Raw genomic sequence first — 20,241 nt, 5'->3', positions numbered from 1 at the left:
GGAGGAAAAAAAGAAACTCAGTCGGTGCTCTATGCTGCTGCTTGCTTTGTGGTACCAGATTTAATAAAAGGATGTGTGGGAGGGGAGCACAGAAGGAAAAGACAAAGGATAAAAGCGGGCTAAGGAAGCAAGGGACTGTAAATCAAACTGAAAGAGTTAATCTGCAATATGTGCTGGCAGGGACAAGTTGGTGGGGGAGGCAGGAGGAAAGTAAGGCCCCGGTGCTCCTCCGCCCTGCATTTGGTGCCACTGGTGCAAAATGCACACCTGGCCCCGGCGAGCGAATTGCCACGGGGGCCCCCAGGCTGCATGGAGGCTAAGCCAGGCCGTCCCCTCTTTAACACCCTGATGCTGAGCTCCAACAATCTGCCTCAACAACCAGGGAAACGGGAACCTGGGCAAGAAATCCTTTACATCTTTGTTGATGAGTCACGGTGCAAAAGCAGTTCTTGGACACCAAACTCACCCTCCGTCATGGTCTTGTTTTCTCATTTGCTCTCTCTGCTGCAGCCCTCGGGACTCAGGCTCAACTGCACAGTCTCAGACACCTGTGGGAAGCTCAGGCCCTCATAAAACACAAGAAGTAAGCTGGATGATCATGATAGGAAAAAACAATGATTGCGCACCAACAAATACATCCCAGGTAAAAAAAATTATTGCTAGCAAAACACCGTGGATCTTTGTTTAGTAAGTGCACTTTCTGTTAAATGTAATTACTCCCACTGTGGCTTTAAACTGAGACCACCTTGAAAATGAAGGCAGTTTCCATTAAATTTAATTACATTTCCCTGAAACTGGCACAGTAATGGTATAGCTGTTAAGGCATGGTAGCTATTAAGTGAGGGCATTATTTATATTTTCTATTAAATCACTGTTATTTCTATTATAAATGATATCATGCATGTATCTCATGCTGATTTACAATGATAAAGCTTCAGTCTTGATCATTTATTGCAATGCATAAATACAGCATAAAATATATGCAACACAATTGCACAATTAACACTTTATCAAGCCCCAGATCAATATTTGGACCTAATATTAGCAGATCAGTTGGTACAAAGTGTGATCACCAGCTGGCAATTACTTCTCAATAAAAGAGAAGTGATTCATTCTCTCTTTATAATTCCAGCAGTTCTTTTTCAGTAACATTCGTAGGTCTGTTGTTGTCCATATAAGCCTTAAGACTATTCATCTTGTCCATCACACTGTTCCAGAACTGTTCAGAAATGGTGAGCCAGAAAACAAAAGGGAAAGTATCAGAACATTGATCATTTCAGGTATTTTCCCATCCCACACTGTGCATTTTATGACAAACAGACTGAATTGCCCTTGCTGTTAAAACTGAGACTGGAGCTAATCTGTACTGCTCATTGATGAAACTGGATTCAACCTGAATTCCCATTCATTAAAAGAGGTGGATATAACTGTATTTTTTCCTGCAGCTTGCAACAAATCACTGCTGTAGATCTAATTGTGGTGATCCAGTGCAAAACAAATGTAATATCCTGTTAATGTTTCAAATACTTGAAGACTAGACATTCAGCAAAGATGAAGCAGAGGAGCCAAACGCAGAAAAAGGCAAAGCTAGAAGAGCATCGGTGTTGCCAGCTCTGCTGTGGCTGTTCAGGGAAGGTTTCTGTTCTTGAGGATGTTTTCTAAAAGTTCCTGAGCTTCTTGGAGCCCTTGGTCTGCAGCCACACCAAGGAGCTTTTCCACTTCCCTGGAGGACATGAAGTCATTATCAGGAATATGTAGAAAGAGGCTTCATTTGCTCCTATATGATTTTTATCTACCTAGGCTTTTATAAGAGGACCATAACTACTTCTGTAAAGTCAGTTCTCCATTATTCAGAAAATGATCTAATTTTCTTTCTGCTTTTCCCTGTCATCTTTGCATGTATGTTTTCATTTTGGTGATTTTTTTCAACTTAATTGCATTGCGGTAGAGATGAATTTGGAGATCTCAAGATACATATTCCTCATACAATTGAACACGTAAGCCCACCTGACCTAATACACCTGACACATCTAAATGAAACACAGTGGCTTCAAGTCATAGGGTTTGCACAAATGTTTTTTTACTTTCAGTTAGCTTTGCTCTATCCAAGCTCAATTTTAAATTTCAGATTTGGAATAAACTTTAAAAACTCAGAAAAAAACAACAGAAAAATGACCAAGTTTCACTTTGATGGAGGCAAGGCAAGTCTTCTTTGGCTATCTGATCTTGCTGGGAACATTTGTGTGCAGTTCAAGTATGCATAAGTGCATCAGGGTAAGAAAGACGTGTCCTGGGTAGCTTCAACCAAACCCCTTGGAAATCAAAAGAAAACTTTTCACTGGCTTCACTAGACTTAAAGGAGAGCAAAAAAGGCGCACCCCCGGAAGGAAAGACAGATCTTTCTAGCAGAAAATTTGCATGCCATTTCAATAGCTCTTTCTATACCAGTATGATTCTTACTGTCCCTCACCCTCCCGGGAAATTACTGATAGAAATACATACGTAACCAGATTACAAGCATTTTAGGTACTGCGTCATCTAATTTTTAAAACTTTAACAAGGTTACTAACACAAGGGTTTTTGGCTTTCTAGCTACAGATAGAACTGCATTACTGACAATATAATGATAGGGCATTAAAAATGCTTGAGTAGCTACACCTATAGAGACTCGTATTGGATTACCCGGTCAGGAAGAACCAGGAATTCAGCTATGAAGGAAAAGAATAGGCACAGTTAACGTTACCCTTCTTCAAGTGCCATAGTCATGTTTTTGAGTGCTCCCACTGCCAGGTTAAAGGAGGAGTGTGGATGGCCCTGTCCTGCAGCTTGTCTAAAGGGGGCAAAAAGAGGAAGAAAGAAAATGTTAAGAGAAAATACAGAAGAAGAAAACCTTAGTTTGAATGTTTTCAAGTGAGGTAAGAGCAAACAAGGAGAAAGGTATGTATAAATCAGTATCCTGAAATGTGACCCCTTTAAAATTTTCAGGCCCTGATTTGGGAAAGGCACTAAGGCTTCAGTGTATTCCTAAGTATGGATGGCCTTAAGGATGCCTTCTTGTTTCAAAAGCCCTGGTGTCAGAGGCACAGTTATTTTAGCCCTAAAAGCCTTGCAGCTTTATGCTATCTTCTTTCACCTTGTTTTATGCCTTAACCAAACACATCTGAAACATGTGACGTGCCTCTCTTTCCAGGCTTTTTGTGCAGTACAATAACTTTTACAACCCCCTGTCCTTCCCATTTCTCAGCAGGAGCTGAAGGGCACCTGGGCTTGGCTGAGCTGCCCCTGGGTTTCGGAGGAAGAAGCCCCAGCTCTCGCCGGGGGTGCAGCTACCTCGTGCAGCACTGCAGCAGGTACCGCAGCAAATTTGCACACTGGGGACAGTTGCCTCATTTACATGGCAGAAATCTCCTGTGAGCATACGCAAAGAGCGGGAAATGCATACGCTGCTGGTTTTATTTTCTGTTGCCTAGAGCAGCTTCTGTCCCCTTCCACTCCCAGGCCTGTACACATTTCCTTGCTGCCTACCTGTGGCTCAAACCTCCCCCAGAAGGCTGCACTGCCCAACACAGTCACGGCAGCACCGATATCCCTCTCTGTCAACATACTTTGTCTTCCACTGACTTAAAAAATAGAAATAGCAGGTAGGGAAAGTGGAGTGAAGCACCTGGCAGCAGTCAGGAGCTTGCCTGAGGTCCCCCTCCTACTGCCCCATGCTGTGGCACAGGAGGGGTTGGCACAACTCTCCCCACAGGAGGCACTGCTGCCTCTTCTTCATCTTCTCCCTCCCTGATAGACTTGCCCCAGGAGAGAGCTAATTGCTGTGTTGGGAATTGTTTATTCCCACCTCACCTGAACCAGTGCATGGCCATGTCCTCATTTTTTTCCACTCCAGCTCCTGGGTGTGAGACAAAGACAAGAAAGTGAAATAATAGTTGGGATATAAAATATGATATCCAAAATACAGCAGTGTGGTAATGTGCCACATAGCGCAGAACCATATTTGTGTTTCTTTTTTATACACACACATACTCTGACACCAAGTTAGCCAGGGCTTGGAGAAATATTACCTTTCAAATATCTCTGCCCCACAAGGTGCTGGGCGTTGGGGTACCCCAGATGAGCATACAGATGAGCCACATGGAAATGGAAGTTCTCATAACACAGCAAGATGTACAGCAGGAGGAGGCCAGCAGTGACTATAGCTGACAACTGTAAAAGAGAAGGGAAGTCCTGATGTAAGGAAAAAAAGAAGCAGGGGACCAGTTACAGCAAATATTTCATCTAAGCTCTAAAGCCTCCTAAAGCTATTCCCCAAAGAGAAATGGGAGGAGAGCCTCACATAACAGCAAAAAATCAAAGTAAGCTTTGATACAGAGCCAGTTCCAACACCCATTAAAGCCAGCAGAAAAAGCTCTGCTGACTTCAGTGAGCAGTGGATCAGGTCCCTAGTTAATATCGTCTTTAGCTCTGCTACAGCAAAGGAAACTACAATCATTTTATTTTCTAGTGGTCCTCTTGAAGAAAAAAAACATAAGCTGGCATCAGACTTCTATGAGCAATTCATCAAGAGAGTTTGTCAGAATGAGTCTTATTCCCCGGGCAGATGGGTCTTCAGCCCATCACTGTTTCACAGCTAACTGCATCTTTGCTGTATGAATGTGAAAGCTCCCTTTATAAATTTCACCAATTCATAAATCCTTTCATCATGTGTTACAGTGAGGGTACTTCTGAAACTTCCAAATTTGACAGTAGAATAACCTTGGGTCTGAAACTCTTCTTGCATCCAGGGTATAAATCAGTGAAAAATCTGTTGTATTGCACCTGCAGAAAAAAAGATCTGAGACCAGAATCAGGCTGGTTACTTTTTGATGCCAAATTGCATTTTCTTTTTTCAGTGTGCTGCCTATTAGTTTCTAGTGAAGGAGTTGGCAACTCAAGCAACTGCATCTTAGCAGGGGGCAGAGATACCTGGCCTAGGAAAGAACAGTAGGGTTTATGAAAAAGCTCTATAAGCTGCATATGGAGCCTACCTGCACAATTTACTGAGAGCCATTTGTCTCCAAAGTGACTTGCGGTATGAGAAAGTGAAACATTTTACTAAAGGTGCCAGCACTACAGACGTTAAAATCCTTCGCTGATATATGGGGAGACAGAGGCCAGACGCTGTCACTGGGTAGAAGACACTGGTCTTTGAAAATAACAATGGAGGCAAGCACTGCTCACATTTTTCAATGTGAGCCTGTGCTAAGAGAAATCACATTGATGGTCTACAATGCACAGTAGATTGCTGATACCTCATCCCTGAACTTTGCAGTTTTTCTGAAAGTAATGCTTACTCCTGGGGTCTGGGTTTCATGGGGACATGCCAGAGCACATGCAGGCTAGGTATACATCACTGTCCCTCTTTTATGGATGCAGGAACAGAGCAGTTATGACCGGCCCCATTTCAACGCCCGAGTCAGAAACAGAAAGAGGCCGTTGTCCTGACTCCCTGTCCGCATGGCTGTGGCTGTCACAGAATAAGTGTACTTTTGTGTTCATGCATAATTTATTGCTACAGGTCTTTGTAAAGACTTACTACAGCATGTATTTGAGTTTGCTACATGTCATTCTCAGAATGAGCCAAGGCTGCAAGAAGTAGCTGAAAAGGATGATGCAATGCAACAGCTTTAAGGTTCAGGGACTGGTCATTGCAGGTGGTTGGACGTGACTGAAATGGAAGGGTGCAAAAAACAACTACCCCCTTTTGGGGGCATTTGGCACAAGAAGTGTATTCAGACCACTGCAGAAACAGCCATGCATTTAGCTCCTGATCTAGACTGGCCTGAGAGCTTGAGGGCAGAGGTGACCTGGGTCCAGTGTTTCCCTGCTGTTTCTAGATGGTTCCCATACTTGTGCCTGCAACGAAAGCTGTGTCAGCCACTGAAGCCAGCTAGTTACCAAGATCTCATTATCTCCTAATTGGGACCAAGGTCCTGATTCAGGCCCATCTCTAATTGGGAATAACAAATGCTGAGAATTAAATGAACCTCATTAGCTAATTAAGCTAATTAGTTAAAATAGGTAAGCAATAATGACATGAAAATCCCCCAATATTCAATTTTTTGGCTGACAAGTCTAGAGAAGTGAGAAATTTGCTGTTCTGTTTCAGATCCCCCAGTCAGCTAGCACAATGTTTCCTCTTGGACAGGGATGATTCCCCAACGTTTTGACAAAGAAAGCTCTTCTGTAATGCGACTGAAACCTGCAGGCCCTGAAAACGCTGAAAATATGCAAATCTGCAGTAAGCCACAAGCAATTCCAATGGGAAATATAGATTACAGATTGACCTGGTTATTGCTGAATGCTTTTTCTCTCCCTCCTAAAAAAAATGATAATGGCTAGAAACACGATAAGAAGCACTCCTTACTCAAGATATTGTTGATTTTAGGGCTTCAGCTCAAGCACCAGAGACGAGTCCAGCATGGAAAGATGCTCTTAGCAGCCAGGCTGCTGCCAGGTGGGAGGGGAGCGTGCGGCGAAGGGAAGGCAGCGTTTCAGAACAAGAACAAAGGCTGCTGAGTAAGAGCTGCCGCGTGTGCTGACAGCGGGCTGCGTTTCACACAGCCTCTGTGAAAGCGGGGGAGAGTCGCAGGGCAGCCTGGCGCGGGGCCCTGTGAACAGACAGGGAGAAGGACTCTCCAAAATCACGCTCGCCGGGGGAAGGGGGATGGGGGTGCCGCAAGTCAGAACACAGCACTCCAACTTTGGAGCTAGAGACTGATCTTACACTTTAATTGCAGTATGATTTTTCTTTTTGTGCATTAGCTAACACTATTAATGATATTTTGTCACTGTTACAGTGTCTAGGGCCTCAATATTTCAAAAACTGTTTCATGCAATTGCACAGGATATATTGCAAAGTGTTGCAAGAGCTGGTGGTGTTTTTATTATGCTGATTTGGGGGCTGCATGACGCTTGCAGTTGTGATGTTTTCTTTGCACAGGACTGCCCGAATTCTGAGGGAAGAATTAGGAAATGTCACAAAGAGTGTCACGTTTGAGAAGGGCTTTTGTGGAACGCTCTGTTGTGAGTCTGGTATGAAAAATAAGCCCAGGAGAGCAAACCAATGATGGGCTATTTTTAAAGTACAGAGGAAAAGAAAATCTTAGGACCATTTCCAAATGCCTGTGCTAGGCTGCTCTATTGGAGCTGTTGCAGGTGCAGTTCAAGCTTAGCCAAGGTGGCCAGGCTATGTCTTTATACAGTCAATGAGTAAGAGTGGAGATGCCTAACAGCAGCAGCTCAGTGCCTCCCTGAGGTGGGGTACCTAGTCATGTTTAACCCTTGGGGCATCCCCCCCTGCAGCTGTGGGATCCCACTCACAGGTCTCCTCATATTTCCCCCTAGCTCGCTTATAACACTAGGAGCGTTTAGCAGCATTAGTGAGAGGTTTTGTGCTGCTTCTGGTCTGCTAACACAGCTAATGCTTTCCTTGCCATCTCTTTGGGCAATGCCTCCACCTCCGCAGGCACGAGTGTCCCTCATACCTCTGTCTGTCCTGTGCAGATATCATGCTGGCCTTGTGGTGCCCTGCACTACCTGGCTCCCTTGCAAGGAAGGCATGTGTTTCCAGCATGTTTTAGAGCTGCTCGGACTCCTCATCATCCCCAAGCTTGCCTGCCAGCCCACAGGACTGTGCCATTCCTTCCCCTTGTAGGACACATAGTGGAAAATGAGCAGCCCAAGTTGTCTGTGCACAAACTAAGAAAGAGGATTTGTGAGTCTCCTGCAACCCAGGAAGGCTTGAAGGGCCAGAACCATCTGCAGGAAGACCAGCTCTTTAAAGACATGTACATGCCATGTACTTGGTGTGGGCTGTCACCATGTGCCACCATCATGGAAGTACCTCATGGCACAAAATTCTCATTGCAGGGCACCACCTATCCACGGCAATGTCTGTTACAGTCAGATGTCCACTGCTGGCAGCGATCATGTTCACAGTTATGGTGATATTGTGCCTGGTTCCTCAGAGACAGATGGCATGGGAATTGCCACATGCCCATTTTTTTGTCTTAGGCTTTTTTCACAGGGCTGCTTTCAGCTTTTTTACAATTGAGTAGGCAGTCAGATGTTGCAAGTGAGAGCTCTCACAGGCAGTTCCTTTAGAAATGGCTTACTGAGCATCCCTAGGTTTTTTTCTCCCCTCCTCCCACCAAACCTTCCTAAAGGGCAAGGAAGACCAAGATCTATGCATGACAAAATGTAGGCACACTAAGTGCTGGAGTGTAATGGTCCTAGCTCCAGGAGGGTGGCACCCCAAATGGTCCTCACTTGGCTGTGCATCAACATCTAAGCAAGCATCTAAAAGCATACAGTGAGTCTGATAGCGAGTGGAGGAAATGGAGATGTTGCCACAGGTTTTTATCGCTGTCTAACAAAATGCTCCTTTGCCCTCTGCTAGGTATGCGGATATTCCAATGTTCACGTAAATGTTCTGCCTATTCTGTTTTAAATGTATAAAAGAGTTGGCAGCTTTGGATCTCATCACTGCTTTTTCCTTGGGTCGCCCATGAGCCAGCTTATCAGCAGGTTTACAGGTGGCTGCTGCCAGGCCATACAAAGCAAACAATAAAAAAGCTATGTATCCTGTGGCGGGTAGTGAGACCTCTGGAAGATAAGCAGGTGACCATTCAGCCTCTTAAACAAAGCTGTGAGGGTTTTATTGTGCATGACTGCTAAAGTCAAAGACTAGGAGAGAGGGGAAATGCAATAATGTTTCTCAAAAGCATCCGCTGGTGAATGGGAGGCACTATGAAGTGAGATCTCGCCTGAAGAGTGATGGAGGAGGGAGGTGCAAGTCCCCACGTTTCCTTCAGACTGGTTGTCTGCAGCCCTTAGCCCTCACAGCCAGCGTTAGGGACTGAAGGTGCAGTATAAAGCTTCCTTGCAGAGGTGGTTTGGAGCCGTGCTGCTCGTGAGAGGACAGACAGTGGCCCAAAGGCAGCGCAGTGCCCCAGAAAAGGACGGTTTTGCCTACGTTTTGGTGAAAGGGGTTGGGGGAGCTCATTTAACACCAGCTGTCCCTGAAAGCAAGAGCTCCTCAGAAATTACAAATTCAGGAATGTGGGAAGCTTACTTGTGTCCCCCTAAATAGGGGTGGGAGGTGAGCCACTAGCCTGACACCACCGTCGTATACTTCTGAGGAACACCCAGATATTCATTTCCACCCTTTCCTTCCATGGTCACTCATTTAGAAACTAGTCTGTATGTTCCAGATCTTACATTGTTTAGGCTGCACTAAAGCAAGAGAAAGCCCAGTGATATCAGTGGGGTTACACACAAGACTGGGTGGCTTGGGAGTAGAATCAGCCTAAACATAAATATGTAAGTAACTCGGTTCCTCTCATGCACCCTTCCTAAATCCAGAAGAAACAAAATTCACGCTGGTTAGGTCAGAACTGGAGCCTAAAGAATCATGATACAAGCAGCTGGATCTGTTTGGGCAATAAAAGACAGTGAGAGGCCTCTGTATCCCTTCCCTCTTGAGACCTGGAGCCTGGACCCAGTGACGCTGCTTTAAATCCTGTCTTGTGCTGGAGGAGGAAATTTGGTCTCTCCAGAGACCGCCCTTGTATCAGTGCCAGGGCTCAGAGCTGTCAGTTTTCCCTGAGCAGTTTCAGCTGCCTTGTTTGCACCATTACCCATATGCCACAGCTAGGTAAATGGGAACAAAGCATGAACATCAACCTTCACAGAATGCCTTTAAAAATAAATCTTACCTGTGATGATTGTGTTGGAAGATGCCAAATTACTGCACATGAGCAAATGTCCCTGCTCCCTAAGCTTTGTTTGTATTGCAATAACTATCTTCATTACATTCCCTGTGTCTGTAAACAGAAAACCCCAGGGACTTTGCAGAGGCTTCAGTCATGTTACAATCCGGTCTACACAAGGCCATAATGCTGAGAAAGGAAGCGTAGGATTCAAGTTTGAGGCACTGCGTGTACAAGAAGCTTCCTGTGGCTTCCCAAGCGGCTTCGACCTCCTCTGGCATCAATGAGTTTCACAGGCTACTAGCATTTCTCTCATAAGCCCACCTTGTTGCATGATCCTACTCCACCTCTGCCTGGTGGCTGGTTTTACTGCTCGTGAGCAGCAGCAACGAAGACAAGCAGCTGATGTAGAAGCAGTGCTGCACACCACGCTGCAGTCAGACGCAGACGCCTGGCACGCCGCTGCTTCAGCTGCGATTGCGCAGAGGCAGACAAAGCTGTGGAGACCTCATCCAGCTGGGACATGGTGCATAATTTAACGCTCTGGTTTTGCGCTCCCACCGCTGGCCCCGGCTGCACGCTTACCTCCCATTTGCTCCACTCAGAACGAGAGAGCTTCTTGCTCCTCGGAGACAGGTTTTTCTCACAGGTAGGAACACCGCCGGCCTGGCTCCTTCCTTTCCGTTTCCGCTGCACCGTGGGCTTTGTGTTCCTCATCGCTCCCTCTTACAGAAGCTTTGGGCGCCTCGTTTTGACCTGGTCTGCTCCCTGTGTTCCCAGGCACTGCCACCACCCAGCCGCAGATCTCTCATAATAACTGTTTTTCTCGCACCTGATTTATGGTGTTGGTAGCCCAGCTGCTTCACCAAGATAAGAAGGATAGATACACATCACTCACAGAGCCATAGAAGAGGAAAAGATCCTCCTGCTGAAACCCTTTTAACCATTGACACTTAACTCTCTCTGTGCCAAATATTTCTCTTTAAGATCTTTCCCAGCTTTTACAATAAAATGTTTTTTTCTTTTGCAAGGCTTCACCAGGACAGGTGAATCCTTGTATTTGACAAATTTAACTAAGAAAGAAAAAGAGATTTGTTTTTCTTCTTTCTGTTTTTTCTTATGAGAAGGAAATTGCTTCACAAGTAACGATAATGTTACTTACTGTTGCAAATCTTTAGTATCTTTTCATTTAAATTGCCTGGTCTCCACTGGGCTGTGGGGTCTGTCCTATCAGGCTTTGGACAAACACAAGAAGATGCAGGCCCTGCCCCAGGGGATTCTGGAGAAAAATAGAAAAAGTGCAAATTATCAGAACATACAAAACCTCCACAGAGTTCAAGAGGATGGGTTTGGGGGGGGGGGTGTTTGTCTGGTTTTGATTTGATTAGAAAAGATCTTACTTGTCAGAGGCAGTCATTTTATAGCTAAATAGTTGTGCTTTTATTCTTCTGCAGTAACACCCTCTGGTGTTACTGGTACAGACAAATTATGTTTGCCTTCACAGTTAAGAAAACATGTTTTTAACACAAGATACCTAATGCCTGTTGTCTTTCCTGCTCTGAAGTCCTAGCTGAGGATCTGAACTGGATGGCAATTAGACAAGATCAATCTCGTGCAAAGTGCTGGCCTTGCCCAGTTACCTGATAGTAAAAAATAAAATGTTTTTTCTCTCCAATTTTTTAGCAAGATAAGGGTTATGCTATCGTTTTACAGACAACCCACCCCCCACAGAAGAAGAAGGATGCCTCTTTGGCAGTGATGACTCAGCCTAAAAATGTTACTGAAGAGGAAACCCTTCATCCTTTTGTATTTTAGGTAGGATTCTTATTTCTTATGTTATACTGCCACCATTGGGACAATTTCATTTGTTCAATCACAGCCACGTTACATTTTAAGAAATCCATATCCATTCCATGCATGCCCCTGCATATTGTTTTGATCAAAGTGCAAAGCATTTTCACAGTATATTTAATTTAACTGGACATTAATGGTCAAACTGCAGGATCTGTTGCTTCTGAGTGCAAATCTCTGGTTTAGGAAAACTAAAACAACCCAGAAATTTCTAAAACAAGTCCTGAGGAGAAGGACCTAGGTTACAGCAAAGAGCAAGGAAGAGATGAAAACACATGTAAAATCTAATACCCACTTACTTCTTTTCTTTAGCTATAATTATTAGAATTTAAAAATAAAGAAAAAAAACATTCTCAGGGAGTCATTATTTGGGGGAAGGAACCACGCTGTAGCTGCAGAACCCAAATTCTGGCAAAAGTGAGCTCTTGCAAACACGTTTCCTTTCTGAAGGATTAAATCAAAAAGCCTCACGCACAAATAACCCTCAATGGACAAAAACTGGGGAAAGAAGAAGGCTGAGATGGAAAGAAAGTCAAATGCTAAAAACTGTAAGAGTTGCACTATCTGTGAAAGTAGCTCTATTTCACTTCTAGTAAATGTGCTGAATCTCATATTGTTCACAAACACATAAAGTTCATGTTGTTCAAGAAGATGCTATTACAGCTGTTTAACAACAAAAAAAGCTACCCTCATTTCCTAAATGGGGTATGATTGTTGTCATTGCTTGTAAAGGCATATCAGTAAAAGTTGTGTTCATACTGACACAAAACCTTGCTTCATGAAATCAGTATTTTTCTCTGTACAAAACATGTCCTGGTGCTTCCAGTTCTTTGTTGCAGGTGGCTAAAAATGAAAACATGCTAATATTAATCACACATTACTCAGTGAGGGGTATGCTGTTTATGTCATAAATCAGTTTCTATACAGATTCTTATTCCAGCAGTGAGTCTGATTTACTTTTCTACAAAAATCAGCTCATACCATGAGGAAAAGGTAAATCAGGATGTTGATCTAGAAACAAATAATGACTGTAGTGTAGCCACCTTCTACCAATAAGGAAGAAATTGGATCACTTCTATCTGCAATGACTTTGGCAACAAAAGGACAAGCCCCCTAGTGAATTTTCTCTCTGCTGTTCCAAGGGGCAGATGGCATTTCTGTTTTCCCTTTCATCTTCACAGAACAAGTTGTGAAGAACCATTTCCAGCTCCTACAAATGAGCTTTTTGATTGAAAACCTGGAACCAGCAATATTCAGGGAAATGCAGTTTTCCTCCTGTTTCTTTTTCATGGAAATGGTTTCTCAGACTGCATGGTTTCTCTTCTCCTTGTTGCATTCAAGTAGTCAAGGCTAGAAGCACTTAGATACTCCATTTCAATTGAAAGATGGATGTCAAGTGTTGGCAGAAGAATGGGTGGCTGTGAATATAATGAGTTAATAGCACAACGTGAGCATTTGGGAGAGCTGCTGATTGTACTGAAGTCTCAGAGAAAAAGGAAAGGAATAAAGAATACAGGATTGCACTGAAAAACAGAAGTGAAACTGTGTTCATCCTTTCTCATTTGTTTTTTTAAGTTTGCTACACTTTGTTTCAAATTAACTATAAGCCATTTAGTAAACAGAGTGATTGAAGAAACATAATTAATTATTGAAAGAACAAAGGTTATGAAACCAAAATAAGATGCGCTCGTAACACATCGCCAGTCACTGTTCAAACCAAATATATTGATTTCACCACCTCAAAGACAGACTGTTTACAATGCAGGCTTAGTCTAAGTGTGTTCATGGATTAAACAACAAGAAGTGATTAGTCTAAGAGAGTTTTTTCAGGTTGTTTTATTAGGAAAGAAATTGATACAACTGACATGTTTCTTTGGTACAAGCCTATTTAATCACAATGTCCCCTGAGCATAGATGTCATAGGCCAAATTAGATCCACCCTGAGATTTCCGCAACTTGAACACAGTTTGAGCAGGTCCTCAGGTACAGCTTTATAGAGCAATACAAAATATGGCATAAATATTACATATTTCAGCTACCATACTGGATGGAGCTCAAGCACAGCTAATGAGGAAGCCAACGGTCTTGCTACAGGGAGGATCAAGGCACCTGCAGCAACAAAAAGGGACTGGGGAAGAAAAGTTTCTGCGTAAGAAATGTTTTCTGCATAAGGCAATGGGAGGAATGAAGATAAGGACTTCTAGTTGGCACCATCTCTGACAGACTCTCATTTCATTTGGCCTAACTAGCTACAGCTTCCTTTCACAGCTGGCTAAACAAGAACAAAACAAAAATCTATTCAGACTAGTCATTATGACACTATTAATAGCAGATACAAGAGCATACAATGAACATAAGTGTAGATATAAGGGGAGTTCAAGTCTCTCCAACAATCAGTATGCAAGTATTATCTGCAGATCTATTACAGAGACTCGGGAAGCTGTTTCTAGATACCAGATTAATAAATATATCTATTAAACCAAACAATTGCATTCATTCATCATCAAGCACAACACAACAGTGCTACCAGAGAGCATGTGATCTTCCTTAACCCAAATACACTAGTCAGCGGGGAGACTTAACTGATGCAAACCCCTGTTATTACACAGAATCCTGCAAAAGGACAGCAAGGAATACTGTGCCATGGGAGAGGCCCCCAACCTACCCCCAGTGTGTTTAGCCTGAACAGCAGGCAAATGCCAGCCATCCTATAGTTCATCTTACCACAAAAATAGAGCCAAAATGAATGTAAGCAGTTGCCACAGATCAAAAAAAAAAAAAAAAGAAAGAAAGAAATTATTCACCTAAAGGGGAAGTTGGGTGTGTTAGGCATTTGTACTAGAAAACTGTGATCCTGAAGTCTCTGCTGAGCTGCCACCTAAAACCAGAGGCTCATGAATTCACTAAGTGCCTTCTCCTGTTTAGGTCTGAAGTCCCTCAAGCATTCAGATTTGTAACCCCAGGAATACCATGGTAGGATTGAACAGCTGGGTATATATCCCCCACATAAAGTCACTCAGGATCCAGAAACTGCAAAGTTCCCTGAGGGATGTGATACAAAAAGCATGCTCGGAGCACAACAACCACATAGTGACAGGAGTTACCCTTCACAAAATACGATGGCTATTACTGTCTTTTAAAATGTGGCTGTGGGCATCTGTGCTTCCCTTTTGGCTATCCTGTAGTATATATATGGTGGCCTCCAACCCAAACCCATACAGCAATTACTTTTGCCCAGAGATCACTAGACTTCCGACGTTCCCTGCATTCCTGCAAGGAGATCCACTCCCTTTCACCCTCCTCCCAGGAAGCAGCTGTAATGGTCCAGCCGTCCTACCCACCATGAAGTTGGAGTGCAGCACTTGGCTGGCCCGGGAGATCTAGCCTTGGTGTGCTGCTAACTGATGAGTGGACCTCAGTAAAATTGTCCAGTTCATCTCAGCAAAGATGAGCTGGTCTACAGGCTAGCTCCATTGCCCTGAGAATGAGAGATTTGGCTTAAATTCTTTTTACTTCTTGATGAAATTCAAGTCAACAACTACTGCCTCCTTTGCACGTGCCCTACCCCAGTCTCTAGGCCACTCAGGCTGTCATGAAGATGTGAAGATAACCTCTACCCCTTCGGCAGAAACTGAAAAACTGCAAGAAACAAATTCAAGAGAAAATCCAAATAAGACCATGTCCATAACCTAATGATTAGTGAGGGTGAGAAGTGGTCCCTGCTTTAGAGAACACATCCATATTTTGGAGGAGAATAAAAGTGAGCTTTAGCCTCCGAGAAAGTCATATTAAGTAGCAGGCAGAGCAGAAAGGCAAGTGGCACTATAGTCCACTTCTAAGATGTGATGAAAAACAAAGGGGAAATCTATTATATTTTTGCAAGAAAGTATCTGTCCCCAGGATGCTATGAATCCCACCTGAAAAGTGATACCCTTCTGTAGCCCTATTTAAAGCACCATTAAGGCATGATCTCTCCCTTCCTTCAGCATCACTCAGGTGCCGAGTCACCCCTGAACATGCTGGCAATTTCAGGACCTATTTTGTGGTGCACATCTTTCCCTGTGAACTCCATAGGGAGCTCAGGAGTCTAATACAGAGCTCTGGAGTCTATTCTGAAGACAAGTTCCCTAAAAATACGTTATAGGATCCTGGCCTTTGTTGCGTTTGACATGCTAAAAAAATGAAATAAAGGCATGCTTCCTTAGTGATGTGATGTGCTTTAGTATAAGATGTTACAAACCATAAATGCCAGAAAACAGAACTGTAGATCCATAAAGTAGGCAAAATGTACATCTAGCCTGTACTTTGCAGATAGAGAAGAATGAATTCTGTTCATACTCCAAGCTGCTTGGACACTGGAAGACAATGGTAAATGTAGCATTGAGCTTCACCTAACAAGCCCCACTGGAAGGCTACGTAACAGGTGAGTGTGGCAAGCCCGTATCTACCCACAGAAAACGTCCTCTAGACATGGCCAAAGATAAGATTCTTGGGAGCAGAAGGCTGGCTGGTGAAACTCAGCCAACCAGCTGCTTGCTCTGAGAACACAACCAGGTGATTCAACATCTTTAACTTTCAATTCTGTTTCTAAAGTGGAGACAATTCCTACCTGAGAACTTTGGCTGTAAGGCTGCCTTCCTCCTAATGTGGATCTGTATAAAGCCCGCTAACACAGGGCTCACCGCTTGGTCAGAGGTCATAGGTGTTGCAGCTGGGCAAGAGCAGCACTCAGCCCAGGGCAGTTTACTGACAGGCATCACACAGTTGTCACACCCCATGTCCAGGCACTGCTTTGCTGCCTGAGCAGACACCTGCACCCCTCACTTGGCGTATACCCTCGTATATCATAACCCTGGCCTGTCTATTGGATTGAGTATAACCGTACTGCAGTGACAGGTCAGTCACAGGATATCTTAAGGCAGAAAGCAGTTTAGTAGGAATATAGCGTCTTGTAATGAAAAGCATCAGAAAACCTTAATACTAATAAAGCGGTGTACTAGCACTGAAGCAAAAGAGGCAAAACTCTTCATCACTGGCCTGTCAGAGGTAATACAAAATTACCCCAGCAGGCCTCACTGTTGAGACTACTGGGCATGAATACTACTACGCAAGCCCTATCAGCAAGCCTCTTCCCTCCCTTTCTAGACCCACTGCATCACCCGATTCCCCATAACCTTAACTATTAGAGGGATTTTTCACCCCATTAAAGGGGCCTATCAATGTTAATTGGACCAATAAAGGCTAATTACTCAGTTGTGCCCCCTTGAAGCACTTCTTCCCCCTATGAGGCAATTGCATTATAAAAGCTGGGCAACAAACTCAGGTTAGCACTTTGGGGGTATTGAGAAGGAGCCTGGTTGTATCAGGAGGATGGAGGTGGTAAGTGTTCTCTTTGCATACAGGGGATTGAAGCGGGGGTTATTTGTGTTTATAAGTGGCTCTAAGGTTGCTTTTGGGCTGTTCCTAGAGTATTTGAATTAGTTTCACTTTATCTCTTTAAATAGTGGGGGAGGTGGGGGGTGCTGGTTATGTTGAGAGACTTGTTAGCTAGTGTGGGGTGATTAGAGACCACTTTCACATACTGTTCTATCTAATATGATCACCTGATCTATTTAGTATCCATATACCCTTGTATTAACTTAAGTAGCTACCTAACCTGATCTTTGGTGCATACTAAGTGGGGTTATGCTTGCTTTAAACGCATCCATGAAAAGCACCACCTTCAGTTTTATGCTGTCTTACCCATGTAGTGCAAGTTGGAACTGTAAGAGGCCTTAAGTGGCTAAAAGCATGCAGCTGAAGCAAACTGTCAGGGAGACTTGTGTGGGAAGCAAGGAATGTCTGTGGTAGGGATTATTTCCATCTGGTAGGAGTCCTCTTTGTTCTGTTTCCTAGGGCTTCTGTAGACAGAAACCAGGGAGAAAATTAATTTTCTCCTACTGCATCCAGTATATTATTCCCAGAGGGGCTTATGGCCTGGAACTTGACTTCTATTTCCTTTAAGGAAGAGGGTGAATTGATCCTTGCTAGGCACTTCAGACAGAACTCATTTGTTAAAACCCTAACTTCTGCAGGCTTCTGTAAAATCTTGATTTTTATTTTTTAACTAAAAATAAAAAAACCTCTTATCTTGGGGTTTGTTGAAGGAGAACATAACTAACGCTTCAAATAGATAGAAGCACCAGACAGTGATATAAAAACAAAATGCCAAATTCCTGAATGTAGGAGTGTCTGTTCTCAATTTGGTCTTGCCTTTGTGTTTCTGCCTAGCTAGACAGAAGTAGGTCTCTCTACTCTGAAGTGGGACTAGCTAGCATAAAATGGCTGAACTGAAACTCAGAGGTAGAGGCTGTTGATGATATGATCTTGGACTGTCTGGAGACTCAGGCAAAGTGCATTCTGCCTGTGCAGTGATCGTTTGGCTCTGAAAGAGCAACTATAAGAAGCTGCAGCTAAGCAACAACACTCCCTGGGACATGGACTCCTACTGCTTGTAGGTAACTGGTGAGCAACTGGAAACACCTAAACCACTTGCTCTTCTGTCTGTTTTGCTGATGTAAATTTGTTTGAGCTCATAGTGGTTGCAAGTGTCAACCTGATTTGTGACTCTTTCACTGCCATGGCTGACACCCAATACTAGGTACCTGGGTAACAAAGTTTAAATCTTTACTATTTCAGTAAACAGCAGAAAAGATCTTGAAGAGGAGCTCTAAGGATCGGTGCTTATGCATGTATCTTAGAGCTCTGTGTCTTTGGCTTCTTATAGACATGAAGAAAGAAAAGTTGTGGAGAAGAGTAGCCTCACAGCAAGTTTGTGTTCACAGCTCCATCTCTCTTAAGTCTGTAAGAGTATTCCTCTTGCTTGGGACCCTTTGATATTGAGGTTAAAGGAAATACATATATATTAATGTCTGAAGTGGTGATTTTTTTTTTGTGATTATATTAGTCAAGTGCATGGCAGACTGAGCTAGTTTTACCTCTAAATGGCTATTCATTCACTGAAGTACCATGATTTCTTCCTGAGTAAGTTTGATACTCCCAGGTGAATTCTATATCATCTCAAACTAAGATCTATGACATTCTGGAATAGTACCATAAATAGTTAGTTTTTTAGAGCTGAAAGAGATAAAATAACAGTGAACCTACAAATGAGTTCTGAGGTTAAGTGGCCAGTCTGCTTTTTTCTGAAGTAGAAGTAACTACACTGCACTGGAAGTGGCACCTGCCAAAAAAACGGGACTAAGGCTTCATTTCAGGGAAATATTGGCAGGGTTTTGAAGTGTCCAAGCAAAGGACATCTGCACTGCATTAATTAAAAGTTGCACTTGGAAAGAACTGAATTCAGGATGAATGGTTTAACTACAGTTTGAAATATTCAGTGAGATGAATGGGTCTGAGGCAGGATTGCCCTTGGTAATCATGTGGCTCTTACATAAGACTGAGGTAAAAATAAAAACTAATGAATGTGTGTACAGTTGTTTGACATGCTGGCACTTCCCTTCCCCCAGTGTCACAAGCAGTAGATGTGACTATCTCTGCTGAAACCACATTGGTTGGCTTCGTGTGTTTGCTAATACAATGTAATAGCACTTCATCCCAAGTCTGGGATGTAACCTCATTCAGTCTGCTTCTAAACTGCTTTGTACACTAAGTCAATTAACTTCATTGCTAAAGGTTTCAGCTGGCAAAGTGGTGAACTAAAGTAACTTAAACTTGAATAAAAAGTGAAGCATGTCATGTTCAGGCTCTCAGTTGAAGAACTTACTGGAAATGAATATCAAATAGTATCTCTGTATGGCATAAAGACCCCCTTAAAAAAAAAAACAGTAAAAGCTTTTGTCTGGAGCATAGGAATCATTCATAGACTGCTCTGTAATAGCACAATCCCTTCCATGACCTTAAATTCTACTTGAAATTATGCTCACTCTCACAAAGTATCTTCATGTGACTTTTATTCTCTAAAGGATCTCAAAAGACTATGCTTCTTGCAGAAGCTCCCCAGAAGCATGCATTTTCTTTGTGGCTGTAACAGAACTATGGTTGTCTTTGACCAATGTTTAATACTTCCTCTGTAGGGTCTCATCAGACTTCCTGCTCTTTAGGTGTCTAAAGGTGCAGATGCACAGCTAGACTCAGCATAGGAATAATTATTAATAAGTTTGGGCACTACAATAATAACCACCAGACAAGTTCTGGCAAACACTTCTCATGCTGGTAACCCCACCGAGTCCTTAAACCTCATCTGCTTTTTTTACTATGAATGCCATGTTTCCTAACCTCCTCTGGTCCCTGTGGTCTCCTGCAGCTGCAATAATGGTCATGGCAGCCAGGATAGAAGTGCTGTGTGCTTGTGAGTAAGAGATGCACACAATGGGCTTGCCTTTGCTGCCAAAAGCAGCAGGTGAGATGGGAAACACTGGTGCATGGGGGAAGTTGGGGGGGGGGGCTGTTTAACCATTGGATTTCTTCCTGTTCAGAGAAGTCTTGGGAGGCCTTTGGGACTTGGCTTTCATACCTTGATTTGAGGAGGAGGAAGGGGGGCAGGTGGGAGCCAAGTGCTGCTTATTTGGGGTGGGGAAGGCTGCTTGTGCATGCACACAAGCATGTGGATTATGCAAGGCTGCAGCTCCGACTT

At 43.4% G+C, this 20,241-nt stretch overlaps 1 long non-coding RNA gene across 1 annotated transcript; it reads left to right on the top strand.

Moving 5' to 3' along the window:
- Window positions 1-2,693: 2,693 nt before the first annotated feature.
- Window positions 2,694-14,032, top strand: LOC106491912 (uncharacterized). Its single transcript, XR_001293828.2, has 5 exons — window positions 2,694-2,915; window positions 3,245-3,350; window positions 6,152-6,283; window positions 11,469-11,570; window positions 13,642-14,032. It is a non-coding gene; the product is annotated as an uncharacterized lncRNA (long non-coding RNA).
- Window positions 14,033-20,241: the final 6,209 nt, after the last annotated feature.

Source organism: Apteryx mantelli, chromosome 5, assembly GCF_036417845.1.
Source record: "Apteryx mantelli isolate bAptMan1 chromosome 5, bAptMan1.hap1, whole genome shotgun sequence".
Lineage (NCBI taxonomy): Eukaryota > Metazoa > Chordata > Aves > Apterygiformes > Apterygidae > Apteryx > Apteryx mantelli.
This window is presented reverse-complemented; position numbering and strand designations above follow the sequence as displayed.